General features: G+C 47.4%; 1 protein-coding gene across 6 annotated transcripts in view; it reads left to right on the top strand.

Annotated features, from left to right (window-relative positions):
• The first annotated feature begins 3169 nt into the window (after nt 1-3169).
• Nucleotides 3170-20211, top strand: part of TCF20 (transcription factor 20) — a 135504-nt gene continuing 118462 nt past the window's right edge. For 4 of the 6 annotated variants that reach the window (XM_080393090.1, XM_080393085.1, XM_080393084.1 and 1 more), the window contains exon 1: nt 3170-8127. The gene's annotated coding sequence lies outside the window, so the exon portion shown is untranslated. The remainder of the gene's footprint in view (nt 8128-20211) is intronic. The other 2 variants (XM_080393092.1, XM_080393093.1) reach the window with 2 other exon arrangements.

Genomic DNA, 20211 nt, shown 5'->3' with positions numbered 1-20211 from the left:
CTTCTGCCCCTAGGGCTGGTGCCTCTGGCACCCTTCACAGCTTTGCACCGTAGCCCAGGTGCCACCAGCAGTTGTGAAGAGATGAGGGCAGGACAGGTTCCCCTCCTTTGTGTCGGTGAAGCCTGGAGAAATAGCTTAACTTGGTACCAGGGTCTTGGCACGTGGCTGCCCAATGTGAGGGACAGGAGAGTGGCTGCTGACACCATCACTGGGTGAGACTGGCATCTGAAATGCACACTTAGCAAGATGTTAGGGGCTGCTTGGAGATGCCACCACCTTATTTCACCATTTGGAAATGTCATCTTGCCTTGGGTTTGGGAAAATGTATTTTATGTCCGTGGTGAAAAAATTCTTTGCAGTATATGCTGCTCCTCTTTGCTGTGTCAGGAAGCTGATGAAGGCTCAGATACTGCTTTTTCTGTGTTTTGGGATTCTGTGGTGGTCAAGATTTGCCATGCACAGTGAAGTATCATTAAGAGTTTATAAGTAAAAAAGGACAAGGTCAGAGAGCACTAGTGGTCTTCAAGGGAAGAGGAGAATGTGAACCTTCAGTGTCTTCTTTTGCTTGATTCTAGGGCAAGCCGGTCTCCACTTACTGTCAGGGATAAAATGTTTTCCTTTGTTAATGATAAAATAAAAATGCAGGTTACTATTAGTAACTAGTATGTTACTAGGTACTTCACTATTAATAACCAGGCCTTCAAGCTGCCAAATTGTGTTGTGAGCTGTGTATCTGCAAGGTTCACAGCACCAGCTCTGCAATGACACGGCCACCTGGGAACAAAGTGCGATGGTGCTTTGACAATACCAGGCAGGTTCCCGTGAGAAGTGACACAGGAGGGCAAGTTGTCAGCTCCTGAGGCAAGGACTGTTTAGGCAGGAGGAGTGGGCTCACGTTTCTGGGAGGGAGTCTTTCTCCTCACCAGCCGATGAACCTCTCCTGGGGCTCCTCTTTTCTTTCAGCTCTTTAAAGTATGTGGGTTGTGTTGTATTGCTCCGGGCCACACAAAGGTTTGGATATACAGCTGGTAGGGCCAGGCAGGTCAGCCACCCTGCTTTAAGGAGTCAGAATGTAATTAACCAAATTGCAACAGGGTGAACATGGAAAAGCTAACATATGGGCTTCCTCAAAATGTTACATCTTTTAATAACCAGTCAGGGCCTCTGGTTTCTGTCCCATCTGAAAGATTTGTCTGCCTACATTTTTATGCAATGATATCTGATTACTTCCAGTGGTAGTAATTGTACCCAAAATACCTGTACCACAGTGAGCTTCCCTCCCTTGTGAGGGAATTAGCCCTGTAATGCTACTAACAGTGTTTTTGGCACTGACACGTGCCATTAAAATAAAAGATTTCAGAAGTCCTTGCAAGGCTTAGTATGATGTTTCAGCTTTATACACAGAAAAAATGGAGACTTGGGAGGTTAAGTGACTTCTCCAAAATTGTAGAGAGTTAGAGGTGAAGCTGGGAAGAGAATTCAGATTCCTGTGTCCTTATTTGTATCAGGTTGTCCAGGTAGGAGCCAATAGCTAGGTGGGTAGTCGCTGCTTGAGCTCCTTATACTTTAGGAAAAAAGGAAGTTTCTTCCTGAGTCACCAGCACCGGTTTCTGCAGCACTTTGCTTCACATTTTTGATTTTTTCATGCAGGTGTCGATCAGGCTCATGTCTGCCTGTCTGAGGTCTGTTTGCTGAGGTAGCATAGCTGCAGGAGAAGTTACTCCTCTCTTTTACAGAGGTATTCACCATTTTGGCAATGAGGTAAAGCTTGTCAGAGCCAAATTATCATGGAAAGCCTGAATATGTATGCTGTAATTCCCCAAATAAGTGTTTATGGAGGGAATGTGCTGAGGTGCCGCTCATCCAGCTCAAGAAGTCTTCCTGATTGCTGAAGAAGTGCGTGAGCATGTTGAGAGGGGTTAGACATGGAAGAGTAAATGGCTGCAGCTGTTTGTTGCAAAGGCGCTCTCTGCTGTGAGGAAAGGAGGCAGGGAAGTCCCTACCATCCCAACAGTTGGATGCTGGAGAAGAAGGAGGTGTGAAGAGATGTGATAATGCTGATAATTACACGAATGGAAATGCTTGTCATTCTTTTTAATGTTTAAAGGAAACCACAGTTTTGAGGTGATGTAATTCCTGCTCGGTTGGGTTGTTTATTCAGGCTGTGCAGTGCTGCACTAGCACATGGGGAAGAGAAAGTAAAACTTCAGCTTGGCTTTTGCTCTCTTGGGATTTCTGTACACTTTCAGACTCATTCAGGTCAAGGCAGGGTGTGAATCTGAAGTACAACAGCTCTTCTGGCATGGCCTTCTGTACAGACCGGCCCTTTGCTAAGGATTGTGCAAAATGCAGATGGGGATTTTAAAGAAACAAGTTTAACAGAAGGAGTTGTAACTCTTCTTCTTCTCCTCCCCAAAAGATATAAAATAATCTTGCTGTCCATAAAAATCAGGTTAGCTATTCTGGGTTCTTGCAGAACTAAAATGAATGCAGCATCTCTCATTTCCAGTCATGGTAAGTCACCAGATATCAATTCTTAATTGCTTGATTAATCTTGAATTTTCAGAGCTGACAGTGCCTGTCCTAGCACTTAAACAAGAGCTACATTTAAAAGAAAGGAGAAACTACTTCCTTTGTTGTGTTTTTCTTTCTTTTAAACATAACCTGCAAGGTAAGAGCATGAAATTACAGAGAGGTTTGTATCATATATTGTCCTGAGAAAGACGGGCCATTAGGCAGAGTACAAGTGAAACAGTCAGAAGGTTCATGATAAACTAGAGGGATATAATGGATTACTTTTAGGATGTGCTTCAGCAATTCATTACAAGACTATCTCAAACCCAAACATTAGTACATTTACATTTAGTGTATGCTTGTGCATGTTAGGCCTTGTTTTTCATTTAAATAAATAAGCAGAAAGGTTTCCTTTATGAAGATCATGACATTTCTATGTAAAGAAAGGCCATTTAAGGTCAACAATTATGGGAGACTATACCTTTGTGTGCTTTGTATGTGGTTGGACTGGTAATTATCTCTGCACATGCCTCCCTAAGGGGTCGTGTTAAAAAAAATATAGACCAAATAAGAAAAGACATTCAAACCCCTTATAGAACATTTATAAAATTGTTTTGGCCTTCCCCTCCCCCTCCGCCCCCCCCCCTCCATGATTGTGTGTGGCACATCCAGGATGCAGAGCAACATAGTATATCAGCCCTTGCTTGGGAGGAACATATTATACTGTCCGGGCTCCTTTTCTGTATGACAGGCAGGCGAGAATATGTGCCGGCACGGTGTGATGTAAAGTTGTTAGGGGTACAAGTTCAAGTTGGCTTTCCTATGTTAGAAAAAGTACTTATCTTGATCTCCTCCCTCTAACTAAGGAATAATAAAGCCTCTGATTTTTTTTCATTCCAATTAACCACTGTATCTGGATGCTACAGTCTTTCTGAGAGAGGTAAGTGCCATCCAGGACATCTACTAAAAAATCTGTGTAATCCAAGGGAATGTTATGGTGACAATATCAAAACACAGGAGTGCCATTGCTGCTTTCTTACCAGATGATGAGCTGGTAACCTCTCAGGAGAATCCCAGCGGTAAAAGGGAAAAATTCTGACAATACAGACCCCACACACACTCCCAACTCCTCTGAACACAGCATTCCCTCTATGGCTACCTGCTGGAACTAAGCATGGTTATTTTGGACTACAGGTGTAGTACTGGGCTGAGACCTAGTGCTTTCCAGATGTCCCGGTTAGTGGGCAGTTAAATGATCCCAAAGGCATATTGTCCTCATCTAATCCTTTCCTGCAGTCAGGGTTTCTTAAGTGGTTTCTTGTATGCTTTGCTCCATCCAGTCTTGTGTGAATCAGGTGATGGGAGCTCCTCTGGGATGCCATCTTGCAGTCTTGTAGATTAATGTTTCCTTTGCTTAATTTAATTTACATTTATACCATTTATACTCCCTCAGACAACCTTAAACAGTCTTTCTCGCTCCCTGGTGCTTCTCCACCCCTGAAGTTCTATGGGCAATTCCCGTGATGCTCTTCACAGTTGTTATTTGGCCAACCTACACACGCTGTAATCCCTTCCAGCTTTTTTATCATTTTATGTTCCTCTTTTTTTATTTCCCCCCCAAGTTGTTGACATCTAGCTAGCACTGAGTTGTCCAGAACTAAACATGTCTTCAAACTGCGGTCTCACGACTATATTAAAAAATGGGACTATTGCCTATATCTCTGAGAAGAGGTCTCTGCCTTTACAACCCCAAATTAAATTAACTGCATGATTTTTGCTGCCATATCACATTGCAAAAACATATTAAATCTGCTGTCTCCTGTCTCCCTGAGGTCTTCTGGTATTTCTGCTTTCAGTGCTTGAGTGCAGATGATTCCTCTCTTCACCTCAGTTTCTATCTTTCAGTAGGTTGTATGTTGTACCTACTGCCTTTTTAGACACATGGGATTACTCAGGGTTTCCCTTTGAGGAACAACAGTGTGATTCCTTACATATAAGTAAATTCTCTATTTTTTAGCATGAAATAGTCTGTCTCCACCATTTCCCCTCCAAGCTGTTCTATGATAATCTGCCTGAGTGCAATTAAAAGGCATGTTACTCTTTGGTTTCCAGATTTCCTACTTGTAACTGCATAGAGCGCTGGCCTTTATGTTAATAACCTGCAACAATCTGTTTGAACACCACATACTGAGGATCACGGGTTGAAACTCTTTTTCTGGAGAAAGGGAAACACTGTTCTCTCCTTAAGAAGTTTCTGTTCCAACTGTCAAGAATATGGATTAGCTTTTCTTTGGTGGGGAATGACATATTAAAATGTTGCTTTGTGGAGGAAACATCTTTCTATGGGTGGCTCAACACTCTGAAAGTAACTTCCCTGGGAAATAAGGTCTGTCACAGAAATTGCTATCATCCTTATTTTCTCTGGTATAAACGCAGAGCAACGTGAATAGAGGAGGGGAAATAAAAAACCCCAACCTCATGAAACCAAAACACTTTGCTCCACGCACCATTTTCTTCCTGGGGAAAGAACAAGAAAAAGAAAAACAAACCCTCCATGTGACAGGTGTTATTCAGATCAGCTAATGCAGTCCTAGAAAGTACGTGGATATTACATTTATGAAAACAGTGTAAGAATCGATACAGAAGGGAATACATTTTATCATACGCTATTTCACAGATAAGAGAATCTGGAAGAATCAGTCAAAGCAAGCAAGACATTATAAGTGGTGTTGTAGCCATGATGGTCTAAAGATCCTAGGGAAGCAAGGTTTGTGGCAAAAGGTGGTATCTTTTATTAGATAAACTGATAAGGCTGGAAAAAGCAAACAAGCTTTTGGGCACAGGGTCTCTGTATCAGATCTGACAGAAAGCAGCAGTATTCAAGCTAACTACAGGTTTGATGCAGTTGTTCTTATTTTAATCTAATTATATTCATCAGTTTGACCACTTGAGAAAAAAAGGAGCACCTATGAAGCAGAAAGGGCATGAGCAGAAGTGACTGACAGGCTGTTGGTTCTCTGCTGGAGCACTAGCAAAAAAGGGTTGTTTGTGCTGGTGACAAAGGGAGAGGTCAGCAGGGAGGCTGTAATGGGCTAGGAAGGCAACACCTCCATTAAATCCATGAGCTTTAGTATCCGGGGATTATAAGTTTAAATTCTGAGCTTTATCTTTTGGGAACATTTTGTATGTCTCCTTTGGGATAAGGAACTGAGGGGTTTGAGTTGTTGCTGTCTGACAGATACTCTCCTAATGATGAGTATATGTTTCTGTCCTTTAATGGCTGGCTGTACGCACGCGTTCTAAGACAGAAATTATTTAGTTTAATTCATGTGGTTTCTGTGGGGGTATCTCGTGTGCTGGGTGAAGTGATGAACTGTAGAGATTTGGGATGAGTTACGTGCAGGAACAAAGAATTTTGGCGGTTTTGCTAGGTGAGGAAGGGCATTGATTATGCTGTCTGTGGAGCGGTACTGGTATATTTCATGTTTGATGCTCTGGTGGTATCTGGTTCTATTTCATGTGTTTTCATCTGCGGATTTGCTTCCTGTAACAAGCTGGGAAAGGGAGAGCCTGAAGGTTAGAAGAGACACAGGGAAAAAAAATCTTTCCGAGACACTAATTTAAAAGATTATTTTATGTATGAATTTTAGCGTGGAATATTATCGCTATCAGGGGCACATGGTTGTAGGAGGGAATGCTACGGTACAGACTCTAAAATAAAAAGCAGAAAAACAAATTTGCAGAAAGCTAATGTGGTCAGAGACTTTGCCAGTCCTTGCTAATTTTTGTTGCACAAGACAAACACCAATTAAACCCTGAGTCCTTGAAAAGTGATTTTCTAAAATTGCTGTTGTTCCTGTCGTATCTTTATTGTAGTAAATTCATATCTATTTTGCTGGAAAAGTGACCTTGCTGGATCAAGCAGATCACCAGTGTTCCCCTCAGTGCAGGTGCAACAGTATCTGCAGGGCTGGCTGAATCTCACAGCTTCTTGGTGCGTTTTGGATGGCTGCTGGTCTTATTGCATCCACTTTATAGAGGAAGTTTTATGGTCTGTATGTTCTTGTGTATGTGCTAGCTTGCAGGGTGCCGTTTTTTAATGTCAATTGTGGTGTCTAGAAAGCTGATGCCAGTGTAGGAGCAATCTTGGGACCGACTAGAGCGGCAGGGAAGCTGCTCATTGAATTTGCAGTTGTATTTGATGAAAGATGCCGAGGTTTTCTGAGCTGTCGGCATTTCTGATAGAAATGTCATTTGTGTTTCCTATATACAGCCTGGCTTGGTGTAATGTTTTTCAGACTTGGCCTATGAAGAAAAATGGCATATTGGGGCATTAAAGAGCTGCAGAAAGGTGATCTCTTTCTGCCCCCCACTTAGAGCTCGGCAAACAAAAGATGACTGAATGCTGTCTGAAGAAGACAGCTGGATGCTTGCGGCATGATGTAGCAGATATGAAAATTTCACATGGTTCAAAAAACCCCCAAAAGAATACTCAATGCATTAAGAAAAATCCATTGGAAGATATTAAATACAGAGACCTCAGCTGTGGGTCTGGAAGTGCCTGCCCACAGGATCACTAGGTCGCAGGGGGGTCTTCGCAGGGGGGTCTTCGGGGGCAGTGTTGCCGTCTGCTTGTTGGAACCGACTGTCTTAGGGTTTGTCTGTTCAGCACTCTTGGAGGTAGGGTGCTGCTCTGACTCAGTCCTGCCATTTCTCTGATGTCTTCTAGAGAAAACGAGGGGTTTTTCCTCTCTTTTGTTGCGAGCCCAAACTAGAACACACATAATTACGTTTTTATTTACTTTCCAGGCTGCTGTGGCAGGCCCAGGCCTATGCATCAGGGCCCGAAGCGCAGCAACAGCAGCCTCAGGAGGGGAAGGACCCACTGCTCAGGGACCCGTTCTATCCGCTCCTGCTCCACGCTAAAGGCGGCCGGCGGCGCCGCTGCCCTGCTCCCCCGCGGGCTCCCCCAGCCGTGAGGCGGCCGGCGGCCGTTCCTGGGAAAGCCAGCGCCCGTCCCCAGACCCGCCGCGGCTCCCTCTGCTCCACCGCAGCGGGCGGGCGGCCACCCCGCTCCGGAGCTGGGCCTGCCCAGCCGGGGCAGAGGCCGATCCCAGCGAGGCCTGGGGTGAGGGCGGGCCCGCGGCGCCGCCTCCTCTAGGAAACGGGGGCGAGAGCGGGAGCCGGGGGGTACACGGGGACGACACGCGACGGGGCACAGGGGCCCGCGGCAGCGCCCTCCCCCGCCACCTCCCCCTCCAGGCAGCGCTGTGAGATGCCAGAGCCCTCCTCCGCGCCCGGCCCTGCCGAGGGAGCCCGCCCCGCCGGCGGCTCCTCCTCCTCCCCCGCCGCCGCTCTGCCAGCAGCCAGTCGGGCCTGAGACCCGCGCCCGGCTGCGGGGCCTGCCCTGAGCGCCGGCGGAGGGCGGGCAGGGGAGCGGGGGGGACCAGCACGGAGAAGCCCCGGAGACCGAGCCCGCCGCGGCACATGAGCTGACAGGATCCGTACCCGCTCCCCTCCGCGCAACAAAGACTGAGGAGCCCCTCTGCCCGCCGCGGGACGGGGCGGGGCGGGACGGGGCTGCCATGGGACCCTGAGGGCCGGCCCCCACAGGTAAGCGGCGGCCCTGACGGCGGTTGCCCGCCCGCCTCACCTGGCGCGCGAGGCGCCCCCCCACCTCGCGGGCGGGGCGGGGGTTTCACCCGGGCGGGGGCGGCGCGGGAGGGGGGGGGCGGGCACCCCGCTTCCTTCCCTTCCCCCCGATTTGTGCTGGGGTGACTTTGTAAATCTTGCGGTTTGTTGCCCCCCCCGCCCCCGCCGCGTGCGGTGTTTTCGGGGGGGCTGTTTGTTCTTCCGCGGGCCGCAACCCCGGCTCTGCGCGCGGCCCCCCGCCCGGGGCTCCGCGTGGCGGGGGGGGGAACAACGACCCGCCGCCCTCGCGTCTCGCGCGCCCCGGCCGCCTTCCCCGCGCGTGCAGGGCGGGCGCCGCCGCGGCGGGGCGGGGGGTCTCCGGCAGCCGGGGCGGGCGGGGCGGGGGCGGCCGCGCTCTGGTGCCGAGGGCGCGGGGGGGGGGGGGGCGCTGGCGCTGCCCGCAGACCGCCGGTTGTCCCCGCGCGGGGGTTTCTGCCCGGCGGGCGGCCTCGTTCACCTCCGGTGCCTTCGTGTTACGTTCATGTTACGGCGAGCAAACAGTTACTGCCGTGCGGTTTTGTGCAGTGACCCCCCCTTCCTTTCCCTTCCTTCGCCCATACCCCCCCCCTTATGGACCAAGACGTACTGACCGACCTTTGTCGCTGTTAAGAATATTAAGGTGATTTTTATTTTTTTATTATTATTTTTTGTCGAAGCGCCATCCCGCTTACGAGCTGCTTTTCCCAAGCCAGATCGCTGCTGGCGATGGTAGGCAGCCCCCCTCCCACCCGGGACTTGTCCACCGGGACAGTGGCTGCTGGAAGTTGTTGACAGCGGCGGGGGCGCGCACATGTGCCACACGCGGCCGAGGTTTACGGCTGGAAACTCCCGGTTGGAGCCCATGGAGCGCCATGGGGACATCCGCCGCTGGGTGAAAATTATCCCGGCAAGGCTGGTGTCTGAAGCTTTTTCTGGTTTGGGGAGTACTTCTTCCCGGTTTTGCTGCGTGTGGGTGCGGAGAGTGTGGTGCACTGGGGATGTAGGGGTCAGGAGGAGTTTGTGGGTAGCAGAAAGGGGTCCTAGGGACATGGGCTGGGGGTGCAGCAGGGACTTGCAGGGAGCTGTGGTGGCACAGGGACAGGCAGGAGGTTGGAGAAGAGCGGGCAGAGGGTGAGCAAGAGTGATGGGAACGGGGGGCTGTGGACAGCCTGGGCAGGGGGCTTGGTCCCGCAAGTGCTCTCCCCTCTTGGTGTATATGGCACAGTGCAATGCTGCTGAAGAGAATGGATTTATGTTTGAGGGTTTTCTTTTTTCTTTATTTTCTTCAATTTGTTTTTTGGTTCGTGACCCTTTCTGCTGTGGTAAGAAAATAACCTGTTCCTGGGCACAGCTAGCATGTTTCTTTATATGCCAAGTGGCTGCCTGGCTTGAGTCTTAGCACAGGTGCCTGTTAACCCTGGCTCTGTCCCACTGGAAGTGTCCCTGGGAAGGAGTCTTCCCCTGCACGGTTATGCATGGTTATCTTGGCTTGTGAGGGCACAGAAGAAACCACAGTTCCCTTTCAGAGGGAGGTGTTGGGCTGGACTTGATAATTGTGCTAAATCTCTTCTCTTTAAGTCAAAATTAAGCTTAGGTAAAGCTACAAGGTGAGGAGAAGCAAGCCATCTGTTGCCCTCTGGGTGTCTGGTGCCTGTGAGGGCAGAAACAGCTCCGGTGAAGCCATTTGGGTTCAAGGTGGTGGGGCAGGACCATGGTTCAAGCAGTCAGAAACCGAACACACGCCAGGGAAGGCAGCAGGGAGAGGGGAAACTGAGGGTGTGTAGCAGCTTCTAGTGCAACCGGTGTGTCCCAAGACATTTCACTGCTCCTCTTGCTGCAGGCTTTGGAAAGAAAGGGAGTGCATGAGCGAGGAGGTTGGGTAGATACTGTTTGCCTCAACTGTTCAAAGACTACCAGTCTGCCCACTCATGCTACCCCCACCCCAGCATTTTTAAGCAGTGGCATTCGGGTCCTTGTCGGTGTCCTTTGGGTGAACCAGATTTGCCAGTTTATGCATATCTTCCTGCAGACTTGGACCTGGGGTTTATTTTTAATGAAAGCCATGAATCTTATGTAGTGTGATTTCAGTTAAAGGAGCTAATGCTCTAAACTCAGGCAAAACTGTGAAAGCAGACATTACTGATTTTAATTGCTCTTTTTTCCCCAACCCCTTCTTTTTCTAAGATTCCTGTCCTGACTCCCCTCCCTTTGTGGATGTTTCTTGGTTATGGTGGGAAATGGAAGGGAATTTAGAGCTAAGAATGTGACTAGTTTTTAATGTAACCAGTTCTGTCACGAGGGCCTGGACTGGGACCCTGACAGTTTGTTTCATGTGGGTCATTAGCTGCCGTGGAAGACTAATGACTGTGGCTGACAACTTGTGTTTTCACAAATAGGAGAAAAGGCTGGCTTTTCCCCAGAGTGGATGGGATGTTTCAAGTGAAAGTTAGTTCATCTGTCCCTTCCCTTCAAAAAAATGTACAGCACACTTTTGAAACTGAGTCATGAGGTACAATTTATTTCAAATATTTTAGGTTTATTATGAATTTGATGTACTTTGGCTGCATGCTCACTGGAAACTGTAAGACAGTCTTGTTCCGATTTGCCCTCTCTGGGCTCGAGAAGGTGATGAGGGAGTTTCCTTGCTGCAGCCCTTTTGGATCTGAGCAGAGCAGAAGTGTCTTAAAAGGGTCGTGACAACTGCTGTACAGTCCCCTCTCTGCAGAGGTGGTAGAGAAGCAACATAAACTGTCCAGCCCCGTCTTTCTGGGCAGCCTTTCCTGACAGGAGTGAGCTGGTAGCAGGTGAGGTTGGAAATGGGAAGGGGTGGAATATTTTGATGCCTTGTGCTCTGGACAAACTGGGAAGGGAGTGTGCGAGGCTCTTGTCCCATCAGCCAAGCTTGTGTCGAAGGCTGTGCTGCCTCCCCCCTGACAGACCAGCATTACCTTTTGACTCTCTCTGAGCTGTGCTTCTTGAGAGATGTAGCACAGGGTTGGATATGTGGTGTGTGGAGGGCAAATTCCCTCCAAAGTCACTTTGTCATGGAAGTCATAACACGGATGTGTAGATTCAGGGGTGATTATTAGTGTCTGATGACCTGGCCAGGATTATATCCCATAAACTTGGTTCTTGCTTCAGGGTGAACAGCAAGGCTGTTGAAAATGTTTCTGGTAACTGTAAATACGTGCAAATGTTAATCACTTGAAACAAGTCCTTAAAAATAAGAACAGACACTGATGCAGGCTATAGGCAGTAGAGTGAAAGAAGAGCTGCTATTTTTTGGGGTGTATTTTTAAAATCTCGTTTAATCCTGCATGTACGATTTTGTGAGAGACCCAGCAGCTCCAGTAGTTTATTCATTTATTTAAAACAGCTTTGTAGTTCACCTTGAAAACCACTTCCTGCCATATGGTTATATTATTTCCCTATGCCACGTTTTTTGCTAATTATCAAGACCATTTGCTTTAAAATAGGTGTTTTTAATTTCACAGCCTTGTCTGCCTCTCCTGCTTGATCCTGCCCTGGAGTCAAGAGGCTGTGTCTGTTCATTCTCCATGGCAACAGGCTGTGATTTACTTATTTCAATTTAATTAAAAAGCAGCTATCAATTTCTAGGCATCTTATATGTTCCTTAAATTAGAAAAATATCAGTGGATCAGTCTCCACAACAGATCAGCTAACCTCAAAAATAAAATTCTGACCATGAGCCACCAATTTCTTTCCAAGTCTGTCCCCTTTAGAAGAGTTTAGGAGAGAGGAGAGTGTCATCAGGTGGAGCAGATGAGGGCAGCAGGACTGGGGCTGTGGTAGGAGTCGAGTTCTGGACTCCTGTAGTGTTGCTGATAACATTGGTGTGCCAGTATAAACCACAGGGCTACCTGTTCAAGCCCATTATGTGGCCTCTCTCCTCCTGCTGTTGCGCAGCTGTTGGGAAATTTTGTGGCTTGATGGGTTGGTGTGGACATCCCAGACCTTGCCTGAAAAGAGGTTTCTGGGTTGTGTGCTCTGTGTGTAGACTCCCACTTGCTGGGGGGGCAGGTGCTTTCTGCAGCAGCTACATATGCTGAGCCATTTTTGGGGCTAGTGTGAGGTTGTGATGCTTTTGCAGGCTTGGATGAAAAGGGCACAAGTATCAGTGGGCACAAACATCTGTACTTGCTGCAGTGAAAATGCAGAAAATGGCAGTTCTGCTAGAAATGTTATTGTGTTTATCAGCTCTCTTCATATGAGAGATTTTGCAAGTCCAAATCCTTTGTGTTGCGTTTGATTTTTTGCTCCATCTTGAAGCCTGTCTGTTTTTTGATGTGTGCGCGATACGGCTTTTGGGTTTAAGCTAGTCACAGCACAGAAGCCCACAATGCCTTGTTGGTTTAAGCACGCCTGGTATTTGTATGCAGGCTAGAAATGAAGGCCTTAATCCTAAATTAGTTTTCTAAGCGCTGTGGTTGTACAAATACTAGTTTGTGTTAGTCAGGGATAAGGAAATGCACGAGCAATGACAGGCAATTGTTGGCTAAAGAGGGGATGGTATTAGGTAAGGACCTTGGGGTGGATGAAGGAGTGTGGTGAATTTACTACCCTACAGGTATTAGGTTTGGTAGTAAATGGACGGAGTGGAACCAGCATAATTAAGGAGTGCCAAAATTAACACTCCTTTTTGTCTTCAATACCAACACCCCAATTCTTCATAGAATTATTTTCCCTTGAAGGGATTCAGATGACTCAGCCTTTGGAGTACTAGTGTGCTGGTGGTGTTTTCTTGCTAGGAGAAGCTGGGCCTGCTGAGTTGTCGAACCAGACTCGGGTGCTATTTCTGGGCTCTGCTAATGTGTGGAAGAAGAAAAGTTGGCCATGCATTTTTATTAAGCCTTAAGGAGCAGTTATAATCAGAAGAGAGCCTGCACAAAACTGCACTTTTAATTTTTTTTTTTCCTTTAGTGTTGCTACTCTGCTTTTTCAAACTCACTGCTGGTGATTTGAACAACAGATGTGGGTTCTTGCTTCTCCTAGCCCTGCCAAAGCCCGCAAGGTTATGGCAGAAAATGTTGGACTCTCTCCTGGCTTACTGATCTTCAGCAATTAAAATTTCTAGCTGCAGGTTCCTGGTGAGCATGCACCAACTGGGAAGACCCTCTTTGAGCCTGTGAGGTTATCAGTTAAGCATGTGTTTACTCGTAAAGCGAGCATGTTTGGTCTATGGGATGCTGAGCGGTAAATCTGAAATCTCATGATGCTGTTCCTAATAAAAACAGAATAAACCAAAGCAAAACCTCAAAGCAAGCTTTTGTTTGATACTGTATTTAAGTAGATACATTCAAGGAATTTATATCCAACTGGTAACATCCTTAATTCGTTATTACTGCTTTTACTGGAGCACAGGCATGATCTGTATTCTTTAAGAGTTCATCTGTTCCTCTTGCTTATCCAGCTTTGAAGTAGACCTTGCTGATATTAATTTCTGCATAGCCTGTAACCTCATCTATAAAATGAAGGGAATACTTCATACAGGCAGCTGTGAAGTTACATTTATTGTCTGTAAATTGCTTTTAGTAATTGAGCAGAGGAGGTGGAGAGGAATAAAGACAGTGAAGTAATATGGGTTTGTTTTTGTTTTTGTGTTTTTTAATCAAAAAGAACTGCATTATTTTTGTTCATCTGATGATGTAGAAGCTGATAGGGAAAGAAAAATGCTTTATCAAGAGCACCCTGAAACTAATTGTTAAGTTTGTAATGAAAACAGACATTTCTGAGCATAGTGATGAAGGCAGCCATCTTGTTTAATAATAACAGAGTCCAGTTTAAGAATAGGTACAATTATTATTGGAAAACCTGCAGTACTTCTTGTATTTCTGTCTGGTTTGGGTCTGCTCAGTTTTAGTGTCATTCATTACCTACACGGCTGTCTTCAGCATCCAATTCAGAAATGTTGTTGTAGGTAGAGCCTAAGATTATTTGCAAACACCTCTATTGCAGGCTTTTCAGCTGGGCCCCTTGTTTTGTGCTGACTGGTAAGCCCGTGAAGAACTAGGTGAAGCCTCAGTTTCACTTGGGTAATGATGGATTTTCTTGCTGCGATTGAACCAATCTAACTACTTGTTCTTGGTCGTGCCTTGCTCGTGGCTCTGTGGCCATTATTGCTTGCCTTGTGCCGGCTCTGGTGCTGAACAGATCCAGCTTCTTCAGCGTTTGGAAAGCTGACTTGCCCAAAAATATAAAAAAGTGAATAGTTTTCTCCTGGGACTGAGAGCGGAACCTGCTCACCAGGTTTAGGCTCGTATCGGAGCTACTGCACAGGAGGGGCGAGATTTGTTTTGCCGGCGGTGAAAGGTAGGGAATGAAAGAAAGGTGGAAACGGGGCCCCGCTTTTCTGGCAGCAGTGAACTGTTAGCTTGGTTCAGCTGTAATGTGAAACCTCACCCTCAGCCTTCATTTTCAGGTCCCTCCCTTCCCCTCTCATTCTTTCCCCGGGATATACTCGCGTGCCTCCAGATGCTGACTCTGTTCTCAAGCAGTATTTTCAAAAGGGGGAAAAAGGGAAAAGGTTGAGTTCCACTGCCTCTGCAGCAAGAGACATACCACAGGTCCCGAGAGCCGCTTGCTAACAGCATCTTGCTATGAGCCTAAGAATTATTGTTGTTATTATTAGGCTGATATATTATTATTATTAAAGGGCTCAAAAATAGTAGCTGTAACCCTCCCCTATAAGAGGGCAAAAGGAGACTGCCTGAGGAGATAGCTGTGGGCAGAGTTTGGGAAAGAGCTTCCCTACATGTGGTGATGGCGGCTGTTTGGACTGAGGCCTTGGAGTTGGTGTGACCAGGTGGTCCCCGAGGCCTGGGGTAAATGGCAAGGGCAGGGAAATGTCCAGAGAGTTTCCTGCACACCTGTGGCGAGCCAGGCTTGAAGTTGGGTACCATGGCAGCAGGAGGAAGTCTCTCCGTCTCCGAACTGTGACTTACAGTTGCTCCAGGTGCTGCTGCCTAACTAATTTGCAGGCACCAGCAGGAATTGGGAAGGCCTTGTGGGACACTGCTGTGGTATTGCAGAACGGTGCCATCTTGCTCCGGGGATGCGATGAAGCCAGGGTTGTGCTGAAGCTCAGACTGTGGGAGCTGGCCAAGGCGAACTTTGCTTCTGCTGACCAGTGTGAACAGCATTTCTGCCTTGGTTTTGCCGTTGATGGGTCAGTGAATCTGCATCAGCCCTTGCTGACTGTAGGGAGGGGGGATGTGTCACCGAACGAGATGCATGCCCAAGCATCTACTTAGCAGGGGCACGGTGTGGGTCAGAGTGCGCATTTGGGAGACTGCATGGAGGCATCTGTTGGCCTACAGTGATTGCTTTACAGCTAAAGGAGCAGATACTGTGTCTGTCTGGTGAATTTTATACAGCATGAAAGTGAAGATGATGTCAGTGAAGAGTAGTGTGCCAGAGGCAGCAGGATGCAGTGAGCCTATGCATGTGTGGACTGACCGAGCGGCTGTACTAGCAGGAGGGGCAGGTTGCAGTTGGTGTGGTGCACAAATTAGAAATGTTTGTGCAGCCATTTTCAAATAAGAAAAGTAGTAGAGAGGGACAAGGAAAGTTGCTTCAACTTGAGGGTTGTTATAGATTTGTTTCATGCTGTACTGCAGTTGATCGGGGTTTTTTTTAAGCGTTTAAGGCTAAATTTTTCTCATTGGTATGTGAAGACATTATGGCAAGAGAAAGATTATTGTAGGGTTGTGTTGCTTTGCATGGTAAGATTGTACACTGGGTGGCTGTTACAGTGGATTTGTGTTCCAAGGATGGAGTGAATTAAAGGAAGAACCAGTGTATTGATACTAAATAATGGTGCCACTGGAGATGTTGAGCACAAAGTGTCTTTGTTTTCAAGGTTATGGTTTGTTTTTTTTTTTTTTTTTAAATCCGACACACTTGTAAGCCAGCTGCAATATTTTTTTTCAAAAAGACATATTTATAAGAGAGGCAGCAATATAGAAAATGCTCTAAGTAATCTCATTGCAAAGTGTGTTTTTCTTCCATCCCCTTGCACATGCTTGCAGCCTCTGGGGAAGATGTTAGTGAAGGAGCTGGATAATCAGGGTCTTCTCCAGAGCTGCCATTGTTCTGATTGATGTCGTGGGTATTAGCTGGGGGATGTGTACAGATGCATAGGTTGGCTGGGGTTTCATCTCTGTGGTCTTCCTTTCTGTCACTCCTCCTGGATAGAGATATGTATCCTGGCACTTTTGTCTTCCACCTAGATCTCTTTCTCATCTCCTGTAAATACTGGCTGATTATTTTTTTTTTGTTGCTTTTCTGGCAAATCTTCAATTGTGCTTGTAATGGGTGACTCTCCTCCTGTGCGGCTTAACCAGACTCATGATGGTGGGCGTTCCTGTAAGGCAGTCTTTTCCTGAATCTTTTTGCTGAATTTTCATGTGATCTGCCCAGTCTGGGGACTTCTCTGCTGTTGTGTTGGTTGCTCTAGCGAAGATCCAGCTACCGTAGCTGACTCTAGCAATGCTCCAGCTTCCATGTGGAGTGCGAAGGAATGCGGTGATTAGCAGCCGTTCCAGGGTCCTGTTTGTCCTCAGACTGGAAATGCTGAGGGCACATTAGAGTTCCTGTGTAGGACTGCAATAATTAAATAGCGCTGGTGGGAGAGGGAGTAGGAGATCATGTGATGGTCACTTCAGATAGATTAACAAAGAGGGGCTATTACGGTGCCAGCAGAAGACATCCTTCTGTGGAGGTTCCTAGCCAGGAAATATTTTAAAAAGCTGTTCCAGAGAGTGAGAGGAAAGCCTGATAGGTCTGTGCTATAATTAATTGCCCAGATACGACTGGAGGAGCAGCTTGGAGAAGGGAGCTCATATGTGAGCCGGGTGTGGCGTAGAGAGGGAAATGGGAATTTCCTGACTTCGGTTTGCAAAGCTCAAGTGTAGAAGGAATTTTAGACATAATAGGTGGAAAGAAGGACTAAAATTAATAGATAGTTCCATTTTTAGTTTTTTTTTTCTTTGCACTGCACGCTCCTTGCTAGTGTTAGTTGAACATCAATTGAAGCAGTACAGAGCATGCTTGGGAACTGGAGACATTAAGCAGAAAGAGAGAGTGAATCTGATTAGCTCTTGCTTTTCGTGCATTAAGCAGAAAGATGGGCTGAAATGTGATTGCAAACAGATAATAGCAGCAGGCTCCTCAGGCACCACCATGACCCAGCATATGGGGTGATGGATCTAACCATGCCATAGAACTGTTTCTTGTAATAGAAGCTGCTTGTTTTTATGTTGCGGTTTCTGTTGTACTTTCTAATTATCCTATTCATTGCTGTCTGCCATTTTGAGCCTGGCCACGTGGGATGGCTCAGCCCCCTGGAATGTGTGCTCTGTTGAGCACTTCTGCCCTGAATAGTAACTGTAGCTCTGGTAGCCAAAGGGTGGGAGGGAAGAGGTGCCAAGGCTTGAGAGTCCTAGCTATTTCCCCCCCTATTTCCAAGAATAATGGAAGTAACAGCTGCTGCTTTTGCCACGCTGAGAAAGATGAGTACTAGTGTGGTCTGTAAAGCTTTTCCCTCTGGAAGTGCGAGTATTGGGGTTTATTGGGAGAAGGTTCCCAGTGACTTGAAAAAAGGGGCATCTATCAGTACCACTTAATAAATAAAAGCTGGCTTTGCTACACCAGCCACTTTCTTAGCAGAGATCCCAGAGCCACTCCCAGTCTGTGGCCTCTCTTCCACATGGAGCAAATGCAGCAGAGAAAACAGGTTGGCAGAGACTTGGCTGGTGCAGGCTGGAATTGATACTGCTGATAGAGCATCCAACATCCCTGCATACTGCTGGGGGCCGTTTTCTGTGTTGATGTGGTAATCCCCCACAAAACCTGCTTTCCCTTCTCTCCACCCAAGGCTTTCGTTGATAGCCTAAAGAACCATTTTCAAATCTGGTGTGGATTGGGGGAATGCAAAGGGAGTGGGAAGAACAGAGGTCTCCCTAAAATGTCTGGACAGAAGCATAGTAGTAAGAAGCTCACACGTGTGCGTATGTATGTATGTATTTTAAGGCCAGAAGGGGTGCGTCAGACTAGTGTTTCTGTGACCTTTTCTCAACTGTGTCTTGCCTTTCCTGCCTGCTGTCTCTCCTGGCCTGTCAGGGGACTTCCACTTCCTTCCTGCTGACCTGCTGGGCTGCAGGCAGCCTCCCTGCCCTTGTGGCAGCTCCCAGCTCTGGCTCTGAGCCCAGGCTAATAATCCCGACAGATTTTACTGGCTTGCTCTGCTCCATGCCTTGCTGTAAGGGACATGGTGTGTGAGGTTGTGGTTTGCATGACTTCTAGCATCACACTGGCCCTGGGATTCCACCCGCCGGCATTTGTGTGAAACCCAAACCCTTGTAATAAGCACTGGCTGAGCCTCTGGTAGAGCCTGGCTTTGCTCAGCAAGGCCTCTTGTGTCCCTACCTGCAGGTGATCGGCTAGCACAGATGTCACCCAAACACACCTCCTGATTGTCTCTGGCCGTCCGGATGATTGCCAGCAGTATGAGGTTTGGGTGGAAGCAGGAGGTGTTGATAGCTGGGAAAGGAAAAATTCATCAGGTACCAGAGAGGGTAATGAAGATCTCTTCTCACCACTCTTCCCACGCATCAAAGCACACTTTAAACAAACAACAAAAAAAAAGCATTCATCTTTGACCCCCATTAATGACTGGCTTGGTCTGTGTAAGAGTTTTATGAGTCTGCTGGTGCTCCCAAAGAGTTTAATTATTTAGAACATGAGGTGGAATTTTGTGTTTTCACTGCTGATGGTCCAGGGTTCAGGCCCTGATGGGCCGGAGGGTTGGTTACAAAGGCAGTCTGGCTGGGTGTGCAACTGCTTGCTCTGAGGAGCCTGAGGGAGGCATGAGCTGCAGTCTGCAGTCCTTGTTAGGGCTGGGAGCATATCTTGCTCTCATTGTGTGAGCTGCACGTGACTCTGCCATGTCGAATTCAAAGTCTGTGTCCTTAATCTTGAGGGTACTTAATGGTCCAGACCCGAGATACCTTAAATGAGTACCTGAAGCTGCTGGGTGGGCACACTTGGGGCAGGTCTTGCTTGTTGGTGGGCCTCCCAGTCAGTGGTAGAGGCTTTAGGGGCTGGTGTAAGGCTCTGGCAGCAATATCTGATTTATCAGCCCTGGGCTACAGGCCCTTCCCATTCCCTGTGGTGGCGTGCCTTTGCCTGCCTTTTTTCTGCTAACAGCCCCCTCCCGTTTCCCCCAGCTCCCGCTCTGCAGTGTAGCAACTGCTTTTCCTACTGTACAACTCCATCTTCAGCCTGCTGCTCACTTCCCTTTGCAGTATGTCAGCTTGTTCTTGCCTTCTCTACTTTTCCCTATCCAGCTCTTCTCTACTGTTAATCCTCCCAAGACTTGTGAACACAGAACAGATGTAAGAAACAACCAGGCAACTGACTGAGGTGCCCCGAGACCTCTGTGCAGCTCACGTTTCCAAACAGGTGGCTGGCCAGCTAGACCAGGAGTATTTCCCTGCTGTCATGCTGACAATTCAGCCAAATTTCCACTTCTAGTGGGAAGGTATCTGGCTTCAGGTTGGTTGACAGGGATGTGGGCTGATCTGACAAGTCAGGTGGCCAGGTGGAAGGATCATACTGGTGATGCTTGCTGCCTGGTTGCTGCTGGAATGGGTAAATTCCTCTTGGGGTTGTGCTGCATTGGTGGGTCCTGAGGGCTTGCAGTGCTCATCAATGCAGAAATGGAACAGTGGCAACTGTTCAATGCAAGACTGTAAGTGGAGGGTTGTTTTACAGCAGAAGTGGTTGATACTGGTGGATCTGGGTTTGCCTGATAGCAAAATAAATTTATGGGCAGACTGGAAAGCCTTGTATAATGTGGAAGGTTCACACTGTATTTTTTGTACCGTGCCTGTTGATAATGCCTATCACAGCAGACACCAAGCTAGTGTGTTGCCTGGTGTGTTGCTGCTTCTGAAGCTTAGATCTTTGTGCATGCTTGGGTTCACTTCTATACTCTGCCTGCTGCTG

Source organism: Falco punctatus (genome assembly GCF_963210335.1).
Source record: "Falco punctatus genome assembly, chromosome: 6".
Lineage (NCBI taxonomy): Eukaryota > Metazoa > Chordata > Aves > Falconiformes > Falconidae > Falco > Falco punctatus.
This window is presented reverse-complemented; position numbering and strand designations above follow the sequence as displayed.